Source organism: Scyliorhinus torazame, chromosome 16 (assembly GCF_047496885.1).
Source record: "Scyliorhinus torazame isolate Kashiwa2021f chromosome 16, sScyTor2.1, whole genome shotgun sequence".
NCBI lineage: Eukaryota > Metazoa > Chordata > Chondrichthyes > Carcharhiniformes > Scyliorhinidae > Scyliorhinus > Scyliorhinus torazame.
The window spans coordinates 107,281,544-107,305,971 of record NC_092722.1 but is presented as its reverse complement, the minus strand read 5'-3'; the positions used below and the strand labels follow the sequence as shown (position 1 = coordinate 107,305,971).

At 47.2% G+C, this 24,428-nt stretch overlaps 1 protein-coding gene across 3 annotated transcripts in view; it reads right to left on the bottom strand.

Moving 5' to 3' along the window:
* The window catches only part of jmjd1cb (jumonji domain containing 1Cb), a 592,917-nt gene that overhangs the window by 196,805 nt on the left and 371,684 nt on the right, over window positions 1-24,428 (bottom strand). The window contains exon 1 of one of the 3 annotated variants that reach the window (XM_072478817.1): window positions 14,551-14,729. The exons of the other annotated variants lie outside the window; for them this stretch is intronic. The gene's annotated coding sequence lies outside the window, so the exon portion shown is untranslated. Of the gene's footprint in view, window positions 1-14,550; window positions 14,730-24,428 lie in introns of those variants that run through there. 3 annotated transcript variants of the gene reach the window in all.

The following is a 24,428-nucleotide window of genomic DNA, read 5'->3' as shown; positions in this document are numbered from 1 at the left end:
GCGGCATGATGTGGTTAGCATTGATGCCTCTAAATCATAAGGTTCTAGTTCAAGTCCTATTCCAGAGACTTGAGCACATAATCTAGGCTGCCACTTGAGTGCAATACTGAGAGACATTGCCAAAAGTGCCATCTCCTGGATGAGATGTTAAACCAAGGTTCTATCCAGCCTATTAGATGGATGCAAAAGAAATGTAGACACTATTCAAAGAGCAAGGCTGTAATCCCATTATACTGGTCAACATTCACACTCCAAATAAATAAAATAGATCATATAGTCATCCATCTCTTGTTGTGGGATCTTTCTGACCTGGCTGTTAAACCTCCATTTAGAACAAATTACTTTATTGGCTGTGTAGTGTTTTGACGCACAACGAGTTAATGAAAAGCACTATAAAAATACAAGGTTTTTAAAAATATGATTTTATTGGTTTTGCATTTAACTTGTAACAACATGGCTGAATAAAGATTTAAATAATAAAAGAGAACAAAAGATCCAAAGGCAACAAACTGTATAAAACAAAACAAAAAAATTGGGAAACAAAGTGACCCAGTGTAAATGTACAGGAAACCTATATACAGATTTGAGGCCTGTTAGCATTAGGCCTTCAGTAACTGGTTATCCAAACTGCATCGTTTTTCTATTTACATGTGGCCCCGTGGTATTAAAACATACCAGGACCTTGTTTCAGGTCACCCAGGTGCGCCCTCTTGTTGTTGCTGTGGTGTCCTCTTGGGTTTTCCCCCCCTTCGGTGCCCTTTGATCCCTCTGCACTGCTTCCCCTGTGCTCCCGTTGTGCATCGAAACACGATACAGCCAATAAATTATTTTGTTCTCCAGGGAGGTTTAACAGCCAGGTCGGAAAGGTCCGACAAGAGATAGCTGACTATATGATGTATTTTATTTATTTTAAGTGTGAATGTTGACCAGTATATTGGGATTACAGTCGTATTCTTTGAATAGTGTCGACATTTTTCTTTGCATCCACCTAAAAGGCTTGCCAGGGCATTCATTTAGCATCTCATCCAGGAGGTGGCACTTTTGACAATTTGGCTGTCTCTTTCCCCCCTCCCACCCCCTCTCCCTTCTCTTTATCTTTTGTCTGTTTCAGTTCTCCCCCCCCCCCCCCCTCCCCTTTCTCTCTCTCGTCATGCCTCCCTTATTGGTTGCTGGTAACGAACAGCTCCTAGAACAGGTTGGTAATTGCCTCCATGTATTGCAGAAACCCTCTTCTGATCCTCTGATAGTGAAGTTTATCTTTTTCAATTTGAGCAATTCCACTAAGCCGGTCAGCGAATCTGCGGCCTTGGGTGGCGCTGCTGACTCTCCAGCCGAGCGGGTGTCTCCAGCGGGCGATCAGGGAGACAAAGGCTAGTGCATCTGCCCATCTCCCCAGAAAGAGTTCTGGCTGTGCCAATACCCCAAAGACTGCCACGGTGGACATGGCTCCACCCTCACTCCCACAACCTGGAGCATGGCTTCGAAAAAGGTGGTCCAGTACCTGACAAGTCTGGGACACGACCAAAATATGTGGAAGTGGTTGCCCGTGTCTCCCTGCCACCGTCCACATTTGTCCTCCACCTCCGGGAGAACCCGCTCATACATGTTCTGGTCAAGTGCACCCTATGCACTACCTTTAGCTGCATTAGACTCAGCCCTGTGCATGAGGAGGTGAAGTTTGTCCTGTGCAGTGTTCGAACCAAAGTCCTCCCCCTATCTCCATGCACAGTTCTTCCTCCCACTTGTCCCTTGTTTCATCCAATGGTCACCATACAAGGTCTTTTTTTTAAAGATTAAGATAATATTCAGCCACTGCATGGATAAAATATAATACTGTTAATATTCAATGCTTTCAGTAAAACTAAAGACTGCTATCCATACAGAAACAAATGAACATAAACAAAAAATGGATCATTTGGCACCACCTTCTGGGATCATATGTAAAGTATATACATGGATAAATCACAGAAGATAAATTACCCAGTCCAAGAGACCAATGGGAATGCTAATAAACAGTGTCTTTCAGTCAATGACAATAACCGCAATGGATTTCATCTCATTCAATGTCATGCTCCAGAACAACTGAAGCAGAGGACAGATTGAGTAATGTGACAGGCTGTAAACATTCCCATAAAATCCTAAACATGCATTAGTCACATGAAAACCCAACCAGGGTAGTACAGACTTGAATAAAAAAAATACCAGAAATACACACAAGTCAATCAGTATCTGTAAAGTGAAAAAAGTTCACAGGCTGCTTTCACCATTTGAGAGACTAAGTGCTGACGCGTGGACTGAATCGGTGGTGTTCTATGACTATGGAAGCAGCACCGGTCGCGGAACAATTCAGGATCCGTTAATCAGCTAGCACCGGCGCCACGGGGAACTAGTGCAATTCCAATGAAAAACTGTGTCTGATCTGCCGGGGTCGGGACTGGCAATCGAGATGCTGACAAGCTGCAGTGGAAAATCAGCACTCTACTTCCCACACACTCATTCCAGTCAATAAGATGGCAACCTGAAGAGCGGCGCCCTGTTTAAAATCGAGAGGGATTGAAACACAAACAGCAATCTTGGCAGCACGTTCATCTTCACCACCTGCACCCTCCCCGCTAATGTCAAGTGTAGCGTATCTCACCTCTTAAGATCCCCCTTGACTTCCTCTACCAACTTGTCAGGTTCCACCAATGCATTGTGGCTCACTCATGCGTTACCTGGATCCCCAGATACTGAAACTACTCCCTTGCCATCATAAATGGCTGAGCATCCAGGTTTGACCCCATCCCGCAGTATTCATCGGAACACCTCACTTTTCCCTTCATTTAATTTGTAGCCTGAAAAGGCCCCAAACCTCTCCAACAAACCCATGATTCTACCCATACTCTTCAGCGGGTCTGACACAAATATCAATCAGTCGTCGCGTACAGCGAAACCCAGTGCACCCTGACACCCTCACATCCCCCGCCACTCAGCCGAGGCCCAGAGGACCTTCGCCAAGCGCTCAATCACCAATGCGAATAACAACGGCGAAAGCGGGCATCTCTGCGTCGTCTCCCTATACAATCTGAAATACCCTCAGCTCGTCTCATTCGATCGCACACTTGCCATGGGAACGCATACAGAATCGGACCCACGCCACAAACCTTGGTCCAAAAACAAACCTACCCAAAATCTTATCAGATACCTCCATTCTACCCAGTCAAATGCCTTCTCCAGCTCCATGGACACCATCACCTCCGGCTCTCATCCCCTTGACGGAGTCATAATTACATTCAACAATCTCCTAATATTACTAGACAGCTGCATCCCCTTCACAAAACTGTTTGGTCTTCAGAGGCCACCTCCGGCACATACCCCTCCAGCATACACACCAATGCCTTTACCAGGACTTTCATGTCCATATTCAGCAGTGAAATGGGCCTATAGGACCCACACTCCAATTAGTCTTTCCTCTTTTTTGGGATCAGCGAAATCAAAGTCTGCGCCAACGTAGCCAGCAGCTCCCCTTTTTTCGCCGCCTCACTAAACATGCCCAATAGGTGGGAGGGCCAGCTCCGTCGTGAACTACTTATAAAATTCCACTGGGAAGTCATCCAGCCCCGGTGCCTTCCCCACCTGCATCATACCGAGACACTCCATCACCTCCTTTAACCCCAATGGCTCCTCCAACTCCGGGAAATCCAGCCTCTTTCCCTCCTCCAAATCTGGGAAATCCAGCACATCCAGAAACCGCCCCATATCCACCTCCTCCCTCAGCAGCTCGGCCCTGTAAAACCTCTCATAGAAAGCCTTAAACACCTCATTTATCCTCTCCACGTTCAACACCACATGCCCCCTCTCCGCCCTCACCTCAAGAATTTCCCTTGACGCAGCCTGACGTCGCAGCTGGTGGGCCACCATACAACTCGCCTTCTCCTCATACTGCACCCCACTTGCCCGCTGCAGCTGATCCACTGCCTTTCCCATCGTCAACTGGTCCAGCGTGGGGTTGCCAAATATCTCCTGTCCACCTCAACCATCCCGTCCCATAAAAGCTGGTGCTCCTCCCTCCTCATCCTATCCCTATGGGCCTTGATCAAAATAATTTATCCCCAGACCATCGCTTTCAAGGCCTCCCAAAACGTAGCCGCTGACACCTCCCCATTCTGATTAAGCTCAATAGAGTTCTTAATTGCAGGGGTGGCACGGTGGCGCAGTGGTTAACACTGCTGCCTCACGGCACCGAGGACCCAGGTTCGATCCCGGCCCTGGGTCAGTGTCTGTGTGGAGTTTGCACATTCTCCCCATGTCTGCATGGGTCTCACCCCCACAACCCAAAGATGTGCAGGGTATGTGAATTGGCCATGCTAAATTGCCCCTTAATTGGGGGGAAAAATGAATTGGGTACTCAAAATTATTTTTTTTAAAACATTGTTCTTACTCGTGACTTTCAACTTCCCACAGAACACCTTATCGGCCAAAAGCCCCGAATCCAACGTCCACCAGGCCTCTGCATCTGTCCTGAGCAAAGTTTCACATCTGACCAGTGCGGAGCGTGGTCCGAAATCACTATTCCTGCATGCTCCACCCCTACCACCCCTATCAGCAATGCCTGGCTCACTACAAAGAAATCGATCCTGGAATACACCCTATACACATGCCAGAAGAAGTAATACTTCCTCTCTCCCGGGCGCCCGAACTTCCATGGATCCACCATCCCCATCCTCTCCATAAATCCTCCAAGCTCTCGCGCTATTCTCGGCCTCCCCCTCGACTTAGGGGTCGACCTAGCCAACCTCAGCTCCATTACACAATTGAAATACAACCCCTACCCCACCCCCCATGATCATCTGGTGAAAGTTCAAATCTGGAATCGTCCCTCATAACCTCTTCACAAATCCGGCACACCCCAGGATCACTAGTTCTGTCTCCAATGACACAATACAAGCACTCTGGTCGGACACCGCCTTCGCCACCTCCATGATCATTGCCCCGTGCCTCGAAGCACTTCTCCACCCGTTCCAGGGTCCCATGAAGAGGTGCCACTTTCCCCTAAATCGCCTTTGACCAGTCGTTCTGCATTTCCTTGTGTTGCAGCCTAAATTCCTCCTTGATGAAAGTCATTGACTGCTCCACTTGCAGTTTTCCAGCCAATGACGACTCTCTCCGCCATTTTTGTTTTTGATGCTCAGCCACGAGCCTCCTCCAACTCTTTCACCAGGTGTTTAATAGTCTTCTGTCGAGTTTGATAACCTGTAAACATGCCCATCCAGAGGAGAACTCGTCTATACTCTCCACACCACTTTTCCAACCCATACGGCTCCACCCCATGGGCCATCCCCTGGGCACTCCCAATACTCCTCCTAGCCCTGGCAGCCCCCCCTCCCAGCCATGCCAGCGGCAGGACCGGCAGCCCATGGTCGTGCAACCGGGAACATGACATACCTCCTCGCGGAGGCAGAGTCTCGCAAAAGCCCTGGAGAATACTGGGATGGGCCCATTAATGATATACCAACTGTGAGTGCGGAGCAGAGCGGATTCACGCTGCTGTCGAGGCGCCGGAGCATGGTATACAGTCGGGCGCCCGGTACCAGCCTCAATTTTCGGCTGATGTGCATTTCTCTGCCCGATCGTAACTCGTTACTGGACGGGGAGCCCCGCCCCATGTTTTGGAGCTAGAATCTGTATCAGACGTATTCCAGTAAACTAACACAAACCTGAAAGATTAACACATCATTTCTCTTTGTACATGTTAACTGATCTATGCATTTCCGGCTTCAGTATTTTTATTCCAAATATCCAATGTATATGTAATTTTTCTTTCCAATTTATTGTCTGGAGTTTTCTGTTAAGATCCTTTTGTGTGTGCTAAGAATATATCTCAAATGTTTGTATTTTGTATTGATGCTCAGAATTTCAGTGCTTGCAACAAGGTCCCTCTTCCCTCAATTCCCTCTAGTTGAAGCTACTGGTAGACATTGGTGGGAATTTTCACAATGGAAAATACCAACTTAATTATAGAACGGCTGGAATAATTGTCATGAGCATGAGGAGACAAGAGCAAGGTGTAGATGTTAGAGTCTATTCCGGTCTATTGGAAAGCTGATCCTGGTACGACCACGTCTTGCGGCGAAGAGGAAATGAATTTCAATGGAAGATAAAGGGATGTGGGACAATGCATGAAGGAGAGAATGAGCAAAATAGGTAGCAACAAGAGAACAAGGTGAAGGAGTAGAAGCTGGAGTCAGCACTTTGAAATGAGGGAGAGACAGTGCCAACATAAGCTCAGGGGAACAACTTGAAGTGAGGGCTTATTAAAAATAATTACTGATCCAAATGAGCAATTTGAGGGTGTGGAGAAGAGGAGAGAGAAAAAGAAAAAGAGTATCACCAACAAAAGAAGGGTACAGGAAATAAAGGAATACCAGTTTGAACAATAGAAAGAAACATAGAAAATAGGTGTAGGAGTAGACCATTCGGCCCTGGATTTTGTTTATTGTCACGTGTACTGAGGTACAGTGAAAAGTATTTTTCTGCGAGCAGTTCAACAGATAATTAAGTACATGAAAAGAAAATACGTAATAGGTTACCACAAGGTACACAATGTAACTACATAACACCGGCATCAGGTGAAGCATACAGGGGTGTAGTGTTAATCAGGTCAGTCCATAAGAGGGTTGTTTAGGAGTCTGGTAACAGCAGAGAAGAAGCCATTTTTGAGTCTGTTTTTGCGTGTTCTCAGACTTTTGTATCTCCTGCCCGATGGAAGAAGTACCAGCCTGCACCAGCATTCAATATGATTATGGCTGACCATGCAAATTCAGTATTCCACTGCCGCTTTCTCTCCATAGCCCTTGATCCCTTTAGCCCTCTTGAATATATCCAACAAACTGGTCCCAACATCTTTCTGTGGTAGAAAATTCCACGAGTTCACAACTCTCTGAGAGAAGTTCTTCCTCATCTCAGTCCTGAATGCTAACCCCTTGTTCTTAGGCTGTGACCCCTCGTTCTGGACGTCCCCAACATCGGGAACATTCTTCCTGCACCTCGCCTGTCCAGCCCCATCAGGATTTTATATGTTTCTATGAGAGCCCCTCTCATTCTTCTAAACTCCAGTGAGTACAAGCCCAGTCGATTCAGTCTTTCTTCACATGTCAGTCCTGCGATCCCAGGAATTAGTTTGGTGAAACTTCGCTGGACACCCTCAATAGCAAGAATGTCCTTCCTCAAACTAAGAGACCAAAACTGCGCACAATACTCAAGTTGTGACCTCTCCAAGGCCCTGTATAACTGCAGCAAGAAGTGGCAGGTTAAATTAGAGATAGAGCAAGAAAACTGGCAATATGAACAAAGAGAGTCTTCATGAAAGATTAGGCCAGGAGTTGAATTGGATACAGTTGCTCCAGGAAGCGGAATAAAGGGAGCAGCTGTAGCATTGATACAATATTGGCTGAGTGACAGGAAGCGTAGTGGCGAACAGTTACTCTTCGGAATAGACCAAGGTATACAGTGAGGTTACCCACCAATCAGTACTAGAAGCTTAATTTTTCTTGATTTATGTAGTGTTGATCTACGATTGACTGCACAGGGCACAATTTCAAAATTTGTAGATGACACAAAAATTGACACATTGGGAACTGTGAGAAAGCTACCAGGAACCTCAGAGGACATAAACAAGGAGGAGATTGCAGGGTCTCTGACCCAAATTTTTAATTCTTTCTAGCCACAGGGGAGATGCCAGAGGACTGGAGAACAGTTAATGTGGTCCCACTATTTAAGAAAGGTCGGAGAGATAAGCCAGGGAACTATAGACCAGCGAGTCTCACGTCAGTTGTAGGGAAACTATTGGGAGAAAATTCTGAAGGAGATAAACGACCTCCACTCGGAGAGGCAAAGTTTGATCCAGAATATTCAGCATGACTTTGTCAGAGCGAGGTCATGCCTAACGAATTTGATATAACTTTTTGAGCATGTGGCCAGGTGCGTAGATGAGGGTAGTGTAATTGATGTAGTTTACATGGATTTAAGCAAGCCTTTGATAAGGACCCACAAGGGAAACTTATAAAGAAGGCAAAAGCACATGTGATACATGGTAACTTGATACGGTGGATTCAAAACTGGCTCAGCTGCAGGAGACAGAGGGTGATAATAAACGGCTGCTTTAGTGCACTATACTTTGGGCACTATACTTTAGGAAGGACATGAAAGATTTTGGAGATGGTGCAGAAAAGATTTACAAAAACAGTTCCAGGGATGAGAGACTTCAGCTATGTGAACACATTGGAGAAACTGGGGTTGTTCTTCAAGAAGAAAACTTTTGAGGGGATTTGATAGAGGTGTTCAAAATCATGACTGAGCCTAGGCAGGATAGAGAGAAACTGTTCCTGATGCAGAAGAGTCAGGAATCAAAGGACAGAGATTTAAGATGACTGGCAAAAGAACCAAAGGCAATATGCATAGTAAGTGGTTATGATGATTCAACTGTGGCTTTCAAATGGAACGGAATCAACATCTGAAGGGGAAAAGAATTGCAGGGCTCAGAGAATAGGCCCTGATGTAAGACTAGCTAAACTGCTCTTGTAGACAGCTGGCACAGATTTGATGGGCCAAATAGCCTCCTTTTGTGCTGTAACTATCCTAGGATTCTATAACTGGGTCAAGTGCTTGAGTAGAACAGTGATTGTCGAGGTACCTTTGACATTGTTTTCGCATGGACTGTGAATAGTACATAATTTCTCAGCTTGATTGTTGGTTCATGATCACCTGACAGCCATCATGTTAGGGATTCACTGGACCTACTCCCAGGAGATTTGGCAAGGTTTATTTCACTGACTGTGACCAGTAAAAGATACAGACACAAAATCAGGCTGGAAGAGTTTTGAAACAGAATGTACCACAGCCTGTCAAGGTTTTGAATCAGAAAACTGCTGGTCAGATAAAATGGCCATACGAAAGGATACAATTTTGACCCATTATTTTTGCATTATTACATGAAGGCAGGTTGTCACAGCTGAACAAAGCAAATCAGATTGTAATTGTTGATCTCAATGTCCTCTTACTTTGAAAACAGGCAGTTTAATCATTCACATCAAGCCTCAATATCACTGAGGTACCCTCAATAATGACGCTTAGAGATTAAACTGTAAAGAAGGCTTTATTAGACTAATAACTATGCTACAGCTATGGACGAGACCATGAGGCAGGCCTTTATGTATGGCTCCCAGATGGGCGGAGCCAGAGGCGGAGTCCCCAGGGTTCCAAGCCCGGTCTTAAAGGGGACATCACCTTACATGATGATAAGGCAGTAACCGTTGATCACATTCACCCCCTGTTTAAAAAGGAGTCCGGCGGGGGTGAAGTGCCATCATAGGTCCATCCGTCTCGGTGGCCGGATCGACCTCCTCGACCTCCTCAATTCGGGCGGTGGTGCGGCGGGCACGGACGTCCCGGTTGAGGGCACATCCGGGAGCACAGCGGTCGGAGCTTCGGTCCGACTCGGGGCAGAGGAACAAGGCAGGGCCGGGGGTAGCGGAGCCGGCGCCGGCGGGGTGTGTAAAGGGGGGGCACGGTAGGAGCTCACCAACGGGTGGTAGGGCCGGAAGGGGGTGTGTTGTAGGGGGCGACGGGTCCTGCAAGGTAGACTTCCTGGGGAAGAGAAACAATCGGTCGTGAGTGGTCTCATTCGTGGCCGTGCAGAGGAGTGACCTAATGGAGTGTAGGGCATCGGGTAGGACCTCCTGCCAGCGGGTGGTTGGGAGATTTCTCGACCGCAGGGCCAGAAGGACAGCCTTCCACACGGTCGCGTTCTCCCTCTCCACCTGCCCGTTTCCCCGTGGGTTATAACTGGTCGTTCTGCTCGAGGCGATGCCTTTGCTGAGCAGATACTGACGCAGTTCATCGCTCATGAACGATGTACCCCGGATGTACCGCTGTGGATATAAGCAGGGAAACAGAACAGGGTGAAGATGCTGTGCTGTGCCTTAATCACCGTGGCTGAGGTCATGCCGGTGCAGGGAATGGCGAATGGGAAACGGGAGAACTCATCGATCACGGTGAGGAAATAGGCATAACGGTTGGTGGACGGGAGGGGCCCCTTGAAGTCCACGCTCAGTCGCTCAAAGGGGCCCGAGGCCTTCACGAGCCGAACCTTGTCTGGCCGATAGAAGTGCGGTTTGCACTCCGCACAGACCTGGCAGGCCCTGACCATGGCCTTGACCTCCTTGGTTGAGTAAGGTAGGTTGCGGGACTTGATGAAATGGACGAGCCGGGTAACCCCCGGGTGGCAGAGGTCATTGTGGATGGCTTGCAGGCGGTCCTCCTGTGCGTTGGCGCATGTGCCGCGGGACAGAGCATCTGGGGGCTCGTTGAGCTCCCCTGGACGATATTTGATATCGTACGAGTAGGTGGAGAGTTCGATCCTCCACCTCAAAATTTTATCGTTTTTTATTTTGCCCCGTTGCGTGTTATCGAACATATAGGCGACCGACCGTTGGTCGGTGACGAGGGTAAACCTCCTACCGGCGAGGTAGTGTCTCCAGCACCGCACAGCCTCCACAATGGCGTGTGCCTCCTTTTCGACTGCAGAGTGTCGCATCTCGGAGGCGGTGAGGGTTCGGGAGAAGAACGCTACTGGTCTGCCTCCTTGATTGAGGGTAGCAGCCAGGGCGATGTCTGATGCATTGCTCTCTATCTGGAAAGGGATGGTTTCGTCCACCGCGTGCATGGCGGCCTTGATGATGTCGGCCTTGATGCGGTTGAAGGCCAATTGAGCCTCAGCCGAGAGGGGAAAAGTGGTGGTCTTTAGGAGTGGGCGGGCTTTGTCCGCATACTTGGGGACCCACTGGGCGTAATAGGAGAAAAGCCCCAAGCACCGTTTGAGGGCCTTGAGGCTGCGGGGGAGAGGGAGTTCCTTAAGGGGGCGCATGCGGTCGGGGTCGGGTCCTAGGACCCCGTCTTCCACGACATAGCCGAGGATGGCCAGCCGGGTGGTGTGGAAAACGCATTTGCCCTCGTTATAGGTCAGGTTAAGGGCTCGGGCGGTCTGGAGGAACTTTTTGAGGTTAGCGTCATGGTCCTGCTGATCATGGCCGCAGATGGTGACATTGTCCAAGTACGGTTATGTAGCCCGCAAACCGTACTGGTCCACCATTTGGTCCATCGCCCTTTGAAAGACGGAGACCCCATTTGTGACACCAAAGGGGACCCTGAGGAAGTGGAAGAGCCGGTCGGCTGCTTCGAAGGCAGTATAGGGGCGGTCTTTTGGTCGGATGGGGAGCTGGTGGTAGGCAGATTTGAGGTCGACCATGGAAAAGACTCGGTATTGGGCGATCCGATTTACCATTTCCGCGATGCGAGGAAGGGGGTACGCATCAAGCTGCGTGAATCGGTTTATGGTCTGGCTATAATCCACGACCATCCGTTTCTTCTCCCCGGACTGGACTACCACCACTTGCGCTCTCCAAGGGCTGTTGCTAGCCTCGATGACCCCCTCTCCGAGTAAACGCTGGACCTCTGACTTGATAAAAGCCATATCTTGGGCACTGTAGCGCCGGCTCCTGGTGGCGACGGGCTTACAGTCGGGAGTGAGGTTAGCGAATAGCGAGGGGGGTGCGACTTTCAGTGTCGCAAGGCAGCACACCGTGAGGGGGGCAAGGGTCCGCCGAACTTAAGTGTCAGGCTTCGGTGGCTGCACTGGAAATCCAGTCCGAGCAGCAGGGGGGCACAGAGGTGAGGGAGGATATAAAATTTGAAACGGGTGTATTTGGCACCCTGGATCGAGAGATCCGCAATACAGTACCCCGTGATTTGTACCGAGTGGGACCCAGTAGCGAGGGCTATGGTTTGGGATGCGGGATGGGTGCGTAGGGAGCAGCGCCTTACCGTTTCAGGGTGGATAAAGCTCTCCGTGCTCCCGGAGTTGAAGAGGCATGCAGTGTCGTGCCCGTTGACCTGGACCTGCATCATGGAGTTCTGCAGGTGTTTTAGCCGAGTTTGATCGAGGGTGATCGCACCCAGTCGCGGGTAGTCGGAGTCGTCAGCCGAGTCGGACACGTAAAATGGCCGCTGCCATCGGTCGCACGTGTCGGGTCGAGAAGATGGCCGTCGACCAGAAGGCCGCTCCCATGATTCGCACGAGGCTGATGACGCGTCAGAAGAGGGTGTGTCGGGTCGGTGCGCAGCAGCATTGCGAGGCCTTCAGGCCTGATTTTCAGGCCGGCTGTTCTTTGTTCTTCTGGCCCCTGGGTCTGGCCAGGCAGAACCTCGCAAAGTGCCCTTTCTTCCCGCAGTCGCTGCAGATCGCGGAGCGGGCTGGGCAGCATGGGCGTGGGTGCTGGCCCTGCCCGCAGAAGTAGCAAGGTGTGCCCCCATGGTGAGCGGGTCGCCGCGTGGCGCAGGCCTGTAATACGATTGAGTCTGAGGAAGTCCGGGGGGGGCTGGCAGAGTCCGCCGTGTACATACCCAAGTTATGTCGGGCCACCTCCAGCGAGGAGGCGAGCGTTAGCGTCTCCTGGAGGTCTTTTGCCCCGTTTTCGAGCAGCCGTTGCCGGATGTAGGTCAAGTGGATTCCGGACACAAAAGCATCCCTGATGTGCAGGTTCATATGGACTTCCCCTGTCACATCCTGATGGTCACAGTCCCTGGCAAGCGCGGTGAGTTTCTCAACAAACTCGTCGAGCAATTCCCCCGAGCGCTGCCGGCAGGTAGAGAGCAGATGCCGGGCGTGCACCTCATTGACGGGTTTGACAAACCGCTTGCGGAGCAACTCAATCGCCGCATCATAAGTCGTCGCCTTTTCGAGCGTGGTGGAGATTCTGTGACTCACCCGGGCGTGGAGTGGACGCAGCTTGCGTGGCCCCAGGATGGGAGTCTCTGCGGAGTCCAGGTAGGCCTCGAAGCACCGCAGCCAGTATTTAAAAATTTCCTTTGCCTCCGGCGTTCGTGCTTCCAGATTGAGCTTCTCTGGTTTTAGGCCTGCGTCCATCCTGAATCTAGTTTAGTCTAATAAATTTGAGGTACCCTCAATAATGACGCTTAGAGATTAAACTGTAAAGAAGGCTTTATTAGACTAATAACTATGCTACAGCTATGGACGAGAGCTGACTGCTATACAGACCATGAGGCAGGCCTTTATGTATGGCTCCCAGATGGGCGGAGCCAGAGGCGGAGTCCCCAGGGTTCCAAGCCCGGTCTTAAAGGGGACATCACCTTACATGATGATAAGGCAGTAACCGTTCATCATAATCACCAAGTGTTTTTACAGTTGGTCCACCTTTTGATATATTTATGAACACGTGCAAAAGGCATGAATATTTAGCCCAGGCCACAAGAGTAATAAGAAACAATTTACAGACAAAGAGATTCGGACTATGCATGGAAGTGAGTGGTCTTCACTGCTCTTCGATGAATAGTGCCCTGGAACCTTTCATATCCACTTGAGAAAAACACTTTCAACAGGACAGCATCATTCAACACTGTGCTCAAGTGCAAGCCGAGGTTGTGTGCCCAAGTCCCTTGACTCAGGAGATTTGAACGCAAAAAATTTTGATTCAACAGACGCAGGCATGACCAATGAGCTAAGATTGACAAATCCCAATTGCGAAATGACTTGCAGCAAGTAAATTGGGCCTGCAGTGAATAATTAGCAAGACAGATAATGATAAAAGCAAATTACTACGGATGCTGGAATCTGAAACGAAAAGAGAAAATGCTGGAAAATCTTAGCACATCTGGCAGCATCTGTCGAGAGAGAAAAGAGCTAACGTTTCAAGTACAGCTGACCTTTTGTCAAACCTGGTTTGACAAAGAGTCATCTGGACTCGAAACGTTAGCTCTTTTCTCTCCGTACAGATTGCCAGATGTGCTAAGATTTTCTAGCATTTTCTCTTTTGAAGACAGATAATGAGATGTTTTTCAGTCGTGTCATTTTCTCATTTTGGAAATCCAGCGTTTAAATTTTCATGAAAATTATACGTGGGTTGAACAGATAGGCCCAGATTTTCTGATCTCCAGATCATCAGAGACTGGACTTATGACTCTCGAATCAAAGACTTCAGATAGTTCCAACTTAGTAAACTGGATAGTTACGCAGGAAATGTCAGGTGGGAAAATCTTAGTCTAAGCCCAAGGAAACAAAGAACTGAGTCCCCCCCACTGACTGCCCTGACTCCGACCCCCTCAACAACCGTCCTGGAACCCCCAATACCCCTGACCTGACCACCCCCCACCAACAGACCACTCCCCACCAACACAAGCCTCCGATCGACGACCCCTCACAAGACAACCCAAATAACCCTGAGTCACCTGCCTATCACCTTACCAACTCCCACCTCCACCAAGTGACTGTCCCCCCCAATCCAGACTTCCACTGACGAGCCCCCACCACCCGACATCCCCCATCACCTTCAAGCTCAAACTTGACAATCCCTCCTAAGATGACCCACCTGCCACCCTACAATCTTATCTGCCACTCTACTCACCTGCCAGCTCCACCTGCAACCAAAACCACTTATGCTACCCATTTACTCATTCATCAGCCATTCACTAACATTCACACTGAAGATTTAAAGTTACCTTACGGCAGCGAGTGCTCCAACAGGAGTGTCTGCCCTGATCTTCTTAGCTGCTCCCTGCGAGAATTCCTGCTCCGATGGAGTTCTTCGCATTGTGATTCAGTCTTTTCAACATATGCAGGGAAGTGGGTCATTTTCTGTCTGACCAGCACTGGATATAGAAGTTCTGATGCTGATCAGATGTTGTGGCCACAGAAAATGTACAAAATGTAATAAAACAAAGTTGTAATTGTTCTTTAAAGAATTAACTCTACAGCTACTCAAATTGCTTTATCACTTATGCTGCTCAGCTCCTAACACTTGTTTTATGTCAATCCCTCAAAAAATCTTTAAATATTGAAAACTGTTTCTGTATTATTCACTATTCAGTGTTCCGTCAAAGAGAACATTGTCTGCTATTGTATCACAGAATTCTGGCCATCCACCATCGTTTTGAAAGTCAACTCCAATTATTAAAATATATTTACATCTGGTCAGAAAACATTCTACGAGAGAAGAAGGTCATCTGCTAACAGCGAAATCTAAACCAGGAGACAGAACACCAGACCAAGAGACATTCAAATGACTCATGATTTTTTAAAAACACCCCCAAATAACCTTGACAGGGAATTCCAGGAGAAAGTACTAAAGTGGCTACTGCCTGCTGACTCAAGCTGATGCAATAGATATAAGCTACTTCCCTCTCATGAACCAATGACCCTTTCTATGACATTTACTTTGATATACTTTACTTCCAGAGTGCATGAAAAGCAAATTATGCTCTTATATGAAAACTTTGCCCACTTTATATTTTGTGGTAGATATTGGTACTTGTTCGAAAGAGTGACGAGGTCCTGCAGCAGCAGTTTGGGGAGCTGGGTAGAAAGTTAAAAAGCAGGACCTCTAGGATCATAATTTTAGGATTACCCCCTGTTCCACGTGCCAGTGAGGCTAGAAATAGGAAGATAATACAGCTCAACACGTGGCTCATAACAGCTGGTGTAGGAGGGAGGATTTCAGATATCTGGACCATTGGGATCTCTTCCGGGACAGGTGGGACCTGGACAAGAAGGACGGGTTGCATCTAACCTGGAGGGGCATAAATATTCTGGCTGGAGGTTTGCTAGTGTCACACAGGAGGATTTAAACTAGTTTGCCAGGGGAGTGGGAACCAAATCAAAGGTAAATTAACTGATGGGGAACTAGAGAGTAGGGCCAGTAAGGCTTAGACGAAGAGCAGGCAGGGTGTGGTTGCTGATCAAAGAGTATCTGGTGGACTGAAGTGCATTTGTTTCAATGCGAGAAGTGTAACAGGTAAGGCAGGTGAACTTAAGAGCTTGGATTAGTGCTTGGAACTATGTTGTTGTTGCCATTACAGAGACTTAGTTAAGAGAAGGACAGGATTGGCAGCTTAGTGTTCCAGGATACAGATGCTTCAGGCAGGATAGAGGGGGATGTAAAAGGGGTGGGGGAGTTGCACAACTAGTTAAGGAGAATATCACAGCTATATTGCGGGGGGGACATCTTAGAGGTCTCATTCAGCGAGGCAATATGGGTAGAGCTCAGGAATAAGAAAGGTGCAGTCACAATGTTGGAGGGTTTACTATAGGCCTCCCAACAGCCAGCGGGAGATAGAGGAATAGATATATGTCGGCAGATTTTGGCAAGATGTCAAAGTAAGAGGGTTGTTGTAGTGGGTGATTTCAACTTCTCCTACACTGACTGGGACTCATTTCGTGCTAGGGGAGTGGGTGGGGCAGAGTTTGTAAGGAGCATTCAGGAGGACTTCGTGAAACTGGTAGTCCAACTAGGAGGGCATGAGGGAGAGAAGAGTGGCTGTCTTCCCAGTGGATGGCAGGTGGTAACTACTGATGTGTTGGGTGTTCTGGATCACATACAGGCCACCAACACTTGATGTAGTGCAACACTATTTTATTAAAAGGTTAACTATTTAAACATACTTGAATTGTGGGTAAATACGATACTAGCTTTAACTAAAGACCTTTGCCTTGTCCTAACCAGTTGATGCACTCAGCACATGGTGAATGTCTGTGTTGCAGGCTGTGAGCTCTGTGCTCCTAGCTAGCTGCTACTCGAATGAGCGGGAACTCTGATGCCCCCTGTCTTTATAGTGCGTGTGCTCTCACTGGTGATTGGCTGCGGTGTTGTGTATGTTGATTGGTCCCACTGTGTGTCCATCAGTGTGTGTCTGCACCATGATATACTGGTGTATATTATGACAACTACTATTCAGACCAAACAGGACTGGGTAAAATCACAGCCACTGTCAGAGACAAGAAGCATGGTAAGATGAACCTTGTTCCAGTGTAGCAAGCGGTCCATGTTATGCCCAATCTCAAGACAAGTCTGTGGGCATTCACTCTCTAGCAGACACACCAACTGAGGAGACTCGGGAGCATGCTGCTTCTTAACATGGGACAGGTGTGCATTTATTGACCCTTTAAAATAGCTCAGAAGCATTGTGATGATGCAGACCTGAAACATGGGTGAAATATTAGATTCAATAAGCATAATGAGAGGGGAAGTACTGGAGGTTCTGGCATCCTTGAAGGTGGATAAGGGTCAGATAGATTGCATCCCAGGGTGTTGGAGGAGGCCAGGGAGGAAATAGGAGATGCTCTGAAGATCATTTTCCAATCCTCACTCGATACAGTATACATCCATTGACCATTACTGTTTGTTTCCTGTCACTGAACCAATTTTGGATCCAACCTGACACCTTCCCATGTATCCCATGAAATTGGAAGTCTGTGAACATTATACCATCATTTAAAAAGGGTGCGAGGGATAGACCAGAAAACGACAGGCCAGTCAATCTGACTTCAATGGTGGTGGGCAAATTATTGGAAACAATTCTGTGAGACAGGATGAACTGTGACTTAGAAAGGTACGGATTGATCAGGGATAGTCCATATGGTTTTGTTTGGGGATGATCATGTCTTGTTAACTTAAGATACATTTTTGAGAAAGCAACAATTAGGATTGATGAGGGTTGTGCAGTGGATATTGTCTTCATGGATTTCAGTAAGGCATCTGACATGGTCCTACACTGGTAGACTGATCAGAAAAGTGAAATCTCATGGGATACATGGGAAGGTGGCAGGTTGGATCCAAAATTGGTTCAGTGACAAGCAACAAACAGTAATGGTCAATGGATGTTTTTGCGAATGGAAAACTGTTTTCACAGGACTCTGTGTTGGGGCTCTTGCTGTTCGTTTATATTAATGATTTAGAATTAAATGTGAGGAATGATTGGGAAATTTGCCATTGACACAAAAATTGGCCGTCTAGTTAATAGTGAAGAGTCTAGAGGTTGACTCCAGAAATATACCATTGGTTTGGTTGAGAGGGTGGAGAAGTGGCAAATCGAATTCAATCCAGAAAAGTGTGAGGTAATGCATTTGAGGAAGGGAAACAAAACAAAGTAATACTCAATAAACAGGAAGATATTCAGAGGGGTTGAAGAAGTGAAAGACCTTGGAGTGCATGTTCACACCGTTGAAGGTGGCAGGACAAAGTGGTCAAGAAAACATGGAACGCTTTCCTTTATTGGGTGAGGTATTGAATACAAGAGCAGGGATGTAATGATGGGACTACCTAAAACGTTGGTTAGGCCACAGCTGGTGTTTTGTGTACAGTTCTGGTCACATTACAGGAAGGACATAATCACTCTCTGGCGAGATTGCAAAGAAGATTTTCAAGAATGTTGCCAGAGCTTGAAAATTGCAGCTATGAGGAGAGATTGGAAAGACTAGTGTTGTTTTCCTAAAAACAGAGACGACGAAGGGGATGACCGAATTGAGGTGTACAAAATTATGAGGGGCCTAGACAGGGTAGACAGGAAAGACTTATTTCCCCTCACTGAGGACTCAGATCCGAAAAACGGCCATTGTTCCTCTGACTAAGTGGGCACCCGAAGTTAAGTATAGGCGTTAGCGTTAGAGATAGTTTGATTTGTAGTACTGTTGCGCATGAGTAGACCTTACTGCGTGTGTAAATAAATAGTATTGACTTTGAACTAACTAACTGGTGTATTGGCTCTTTGATCGGTATTCGGGTTGAACCTTGTGGTGGTATCGAGAGATACCTGCCGACTCTGAAAGTAAACATAATTAGGATTAAGGAAAGCGACCATATTGACCGTCATATTTATAACCAGATAAACAGAGCAACAGGTCCTCAGCGCTGCAGTCCCAATACTAACCACTGCGCCACATGCCACCCTTGGAGTCAGAAATTTAAGATGATTGGTGAACAATTAGAGGAGCCAGGAGGAAAAACCTTTTTACCCAGAGGGTGGTGGGCATCTGAAACTCACTGCTTACGTTGGTGCTTGAGGCTGGCATGCTCAACTTATTTAAAAGGTACCTGGATCTGCATCTAAAGTGTTGTTAACGTGCAAGGTTATGGACCAGGTGCTGGAAAGTGGGATTAAAATAAGCAGCTATTTTTTAAAAATCTTTTTTGACAGACACAGACATAATGGGCCTCTTTCTGCACCATAACTGGTTTCTGCAAATCCCACAAAGAATTAGAGAAAATGCCATTGGCCAAAGAGAATATCATATCCACTTTTGTTGCTGCAGAAGAAACGGGCAGATAATGCTTGGGAAAGGGCCACATGTACCATACTTTTAAATATTTACCACGGGATATGGCACTCGACTCATCGATCGACAGTTCCAACGCGCCACAGCGAAAAACCGCACCGACCTCCTCAGAAGACAAACATGGGACACAACCGACAGAATACCCTTCGTCGTCCAGTACTTCCCCGGAGCGGAGAAACTACGTCATCTTCTTCACAGCCTTCAACACGTCATTGATGACGATGAACATCTTGCCAAGGTCATCCCCACACCCCCACTACTTGCCTTCAAACAACCGCGCAACCTCAAACAAACCATTGTTTTCAGCAAACTACCCAGTCTTCAGAACAGTGACCACGACACCACACAACCCTGCCATGGCAATCTCTGCAAGACATGCCAGATCATCGACATGGATACCACTATTACACGTGAGAACACCACCCACCAGGTACGCGGTATATACTCCTGCGACTCGGCCAACGTTGTCTACCTCATACGCTGCAGGAAAGGATGTCCCGAAGCGTGGTACATTGGCGAGACCATGCAGACGCTGCGACAACGAATGAACGGACATCGCGCAACAATCACCAGGCAGGAATGTTCCCTTCCAGTCGGGAACACTTCAGCAGTCAAGGGCATTCAGCCTCTGATCTCCGGGTAAGCGTTCTCCAAGGCGGCCTTCAGGACGTGCGACAACGCAGAATCGCCGAGCAGAAACCTATAGCCAAGTTCCGCACACGAGTGCGGCCTCAACCAGGACCTGGGATTCATGTCGCATGACATTCATCCCCCACCATCTGGCCTGCAAAATCCTACCAACTGTCCTGGCTTGAGACAATTCACACCTCTTTAACCTGGGGTTACCGTATCTCTGGATCTGTAAAGATTTGATCACCTGCTAATGGTCGCATTCCAAGCATTGTTTGGCATCTTTGAATTTGTCTATATATGTGTTTCTGGAACATACCTCTTCATTCACCTGAGGAAGGAGCAGCACTCCGAAAGCTAGTGACATCGAAACAAACCTGTTGGACTTTAACCTGGTGTTGTAAGACTTCGTACTGTGCTCACCCCAGTCCAACGCCGGCATCTCCACATCATTAAATATTTATAACAATGGAAGATAGAACAATGGAGCTAGCTGGGATAGCAGAAAAAGTGGAAATTAACCCTGGTGAAAGGGGCACTCAAGAGTGGAGATGGTGATGATAGGGGGAATAAGCTCATTGTGGGGAGGTGGCATTGCAATGCACCCCTTCTGACAGTATGCTCTTTATTTAAAAATATGTTCATTAAAAGTTTTCATAAACAACAATATCATACAAAGGAAACGACCAGAGTTACGCAATAAACACAAAACAAGATTAACAAGTAAACGCACCTATTAACTTAACCCCCAAAAACTAAACTAAACCCTTAAGAGCTGATGGTAACTAGCTCTTTAAAAAAGAAAATGAATGGCTGCCATCTCATGTAGAACCCAGGAACCGGCTCTCACTGAGGGGAGGAGGGTTTTGTCAACAACGAAAAAAATCAATCTGGGAGTTTATGCGATAAAGACAATTCTTTATTGTTTGGATGCAGAAAATGCTAAGGGTCGACCCCTCCAATTTTATCCATAGAAGAGGTCAGTGCCATGGACATCCCAGTTTGGAGTCAGGATTTTGCACATGGAGCGGTCCATTTTCGGGCCTAAAACACAGTTTAAATCTCCTCCCTGAATCATTTGATGTGAGGCTAATTCGTGGAGGATGGGAATCGAGGGATACGGACCCCACAAGTGTAGACAATTTTAGTTTAGACAGGCAGCATGGTCGGCGCAGGCTTGGAGTGCTGTACTTTTCCTGGTTCTTTGAGGGTGTTCACCAGGCAGTTTATGAAGCTCAGGTGGTCCTAGTTTGGAACATAAATATTCACCAAAATAACCGGAGTATATCCCAGTGAACCACAGATGATAATATTACGACCATAATCCGTGAGGGGGTAAATTTTTATTTTTTTTGTAGATTAGTGAGTGAAGGGACATGTCCCACCCAAATTTTGCGAAACCTCAAAGATTAAACTCTGTAGTTGTATAAAGGAAAACGTTTGGAGAATGGAATTAGTAGAAAGAGGGGGGGGGGGGGGGGGGGGGGTTAGTAGTAAGTTTGGGTTAGTAGTGAGTTAAGGTTAGGTTCTAGTGTTGGCGGCCGATGAGGCAACCACCCTTATTCCCCGTCCCCTCCGTGGGGCTAGCGGCCAGGTCTTTTTTGGTGTGGGGACGACTCTTGTTTACTGTTCCCTATCTAGGATTGCAGTATCCAATGAACGCCTCTTCTATCGGTTCACGTTCAATATTCCTTTGCATCCAGAATTGCGTGCCATACTTTTTCTTGTGGCAGGATGGCATCACAGTGGTTAGCACAGTTGTTTCACAGCTCCAGGGTCCCAGGTTCGATTCTCGGCTTCAGTCACTGTCTGTGTGGAGTCTGCACGTTGTCCCAATGTCTGCGTGGGTTTCCTCCGGGTGCTTCGGTTTCCTCCCACAGCCTAAATATGTGCAAGTTAGGTGGATTGGCCATGCTAAATTGCCCTTTGTATCCAAAAAGGTCGGGTGGGGTTACTGGGTTATGGGGATAGGATGCTCTTTCCAAGGGCCGGTGCAGAGTCGATGGGCCAAATGGCCTCCTTCTGCACCGTAAAATTCTATGATTCTATTCTATAATTCTAACCCTTCTACCGACCCCCTAATGCACTTGACCGTCTTCAAATGTAAGAAAGACATAAGACCATAAGACATAGGAGCAGAAGTAAGGCCATTCGGCCCATCGAGTCCACTCCACCATTCAATCATGGCTGATTTCAACTCCATTTACCCGCTCTCTCTCCATAGCCCTTAATTCCTCGAGAAATCAAGAATTTATCAACTTCTGTCTTAAAGACACTCAACGTCCCGGCCTCCACCGCCCTCTGTGGCAATGAATTCCACAGACCCACCACTCTCTGGCTGAAGAAATTTCTCCTCATCTCTGTTCTAAAGTGACTCCCTTTTATTCTAAGGCTGTGCCCCCGGGTCCTAGTCTCCCCTGCTAATGGAAACAACTTCCCTACATCCACCCTATCTAAGCCATTCATTATCTTGTAAGTTTCTATTAGATCTCCCCTCAACCTCCTAAACTCCAATGAATATAATCCCAGGATCCTCAGACGTTCATCGTATGTTAGGCCTACCATTCCTGGGATCATCCGTGTGAATCTCCGCTGGACCCGCTCCAGTGCCAGTATGTCCTTCCTGAGGTGTGGGGCCCAAAATTGCTCACAGTATTCTAAATGGGGCCTAACTAATGCTTTATAAAGCATCAGAAGTACATCCCGGCTTTTATATTCCAAGCCTCTTGAGATGAATGACAACATTGCATTTGCTTTCTTAATTACGGACTCAACCTGCAAGTTTACCTTTAGAGAATCCTGGACTAGGACTCCCAAGTCCCTTTGCACTTCAGCATTATGAATTTTGTCACCGTTTAGAAAATAGTCCATGCGTCTGTTCTTTTTTCCAAAGTGCAAGACCTCGCACTTGCCCACGTTGAATTTCATCAGCCATTTCTTGGACCACTCTCCTAAACTGTCTAAATCTTTCTGCAGCCTCCCCACCTCCTCCATACTACCTGCCCCTCCACCTATCTTTGTATCATCGGCAAACTTAGCCAGAATGCCCCCAGTCCCGTCATCTAGATCGTTAATATATAAAGAGAACAGCTGTGGCCCCAACACTGAACCCTGCGGGACACCACTCGTCACCGGTTGCCATTCCGAAAAAGAACCTTTTATCCCAACTCTCTGCCTTCTGCCTGACAGCCAATCGTCAATCCATGTTAGTACCTTGCCTCGAATACCATGGACCCTTATTTTGCTCAGCGGTCTCCCGTGAGGCACCTTATCAAAGGCCTTTTGGAAGTCAAGATAGATAACATCCATTGGCTCTCCTTGGTCTAACTTATTTGTTATCTCTTCAAAGAACTCTAACAGGTTTGTCAGGCACGACCTCCTCTTACTAAATCCATGCTGACTTGTCCTAATCCGACCCTGCACTTCCAAGAATTTAGAAATCTCATCCTTAACAATGGATTCTAGAATCTTGCCAACAACCGAGGTTAGGCTAATTGGCCTATAATTTTCCATCTTTTTCCTTGTTCCCTTCTTGAACAGGGGGGTTACAACAGTGATTTTCCAATCTTCTGGGACTTTCCCCTACTCCAGTGACTTTTGAAAGATCATAACTAACGCCTCCACTATTTCTTCAGCTATCTCCTTTAGAACTCTAGGATGTAGCCCATCTGGGCCCAGAGATTCATCAATTTTTAGACCTCTTAGTTTCTCTAGCACTTTCTCCTTTGTGATGGCTACCATATTCAACTCTGCCCCGACTCTCCTGAATTGTTGGGATATTACTCATGTCTTCTACTGTGAAGACTGACGCAAAGTACTTATTTAGTTCCTCAGCTATTTCCTTGTCTCCCATCACTAGATTACCAGCGTCATTTTGGAGCGGCCCAATGTCAACTTTTGCCTCCCGTTTGTTTTTAATGTATTTAAAGAAACTTTTACTATCATTCCTAATGTTACTGGCTAGCCTACCTTCATAATTGATCCTCTCTTTCCTTATTTCTCTCTTTGTTATCCTCTGTTTGTTTTTGTAGCCTTCCCAATCTTCTGACTTCCCACTACTCTTTGCCACATTATAGGCTTTCTCTTTTGCTTTGATGCATTCCCTAACTTCCTTTGTCAGCCATGGCTGCCTAATCCCCCCTCTGATAACCTTTCTTTTCTTTGGGATGAACCTCTGTACTGTGTCCTCAATTACTCCCAGAAACTCCTGCCATTGCTGTTCTACTGTCTTTCCCACTAGGCTCTGCTCCCAGTCGATTTTCATCAGTTCCTCCCTCATGCCCCTGTAGTTACCTTTATTTAACTGTAACACCTTTACATCTGATTTTACCTTCTTTCTTTCAAATTGGAGATTGAATTCTACCATATTATGATCACTGCATCCGAAGTGTTCCCTTACTTTAAGATCTTTAATCAAGTCTGGCTCATTACATAACACTAAGTCCAGAATGGCCTGTTCCCTCGTGGGCTCCATCACAAGCTGTTCCAAAAAGCCCTCCTGTAAACATTCAATGAATTCCCTTTCCTTGGGTCCACTGGCAGCATTATTTACCCAGTCCACCTGCAGATTGAAGTCCCCCATGATCACTGTGACCTTGCCTTTCTGACATGCACTTTCTATTTCGTGGTGCATTTTGTG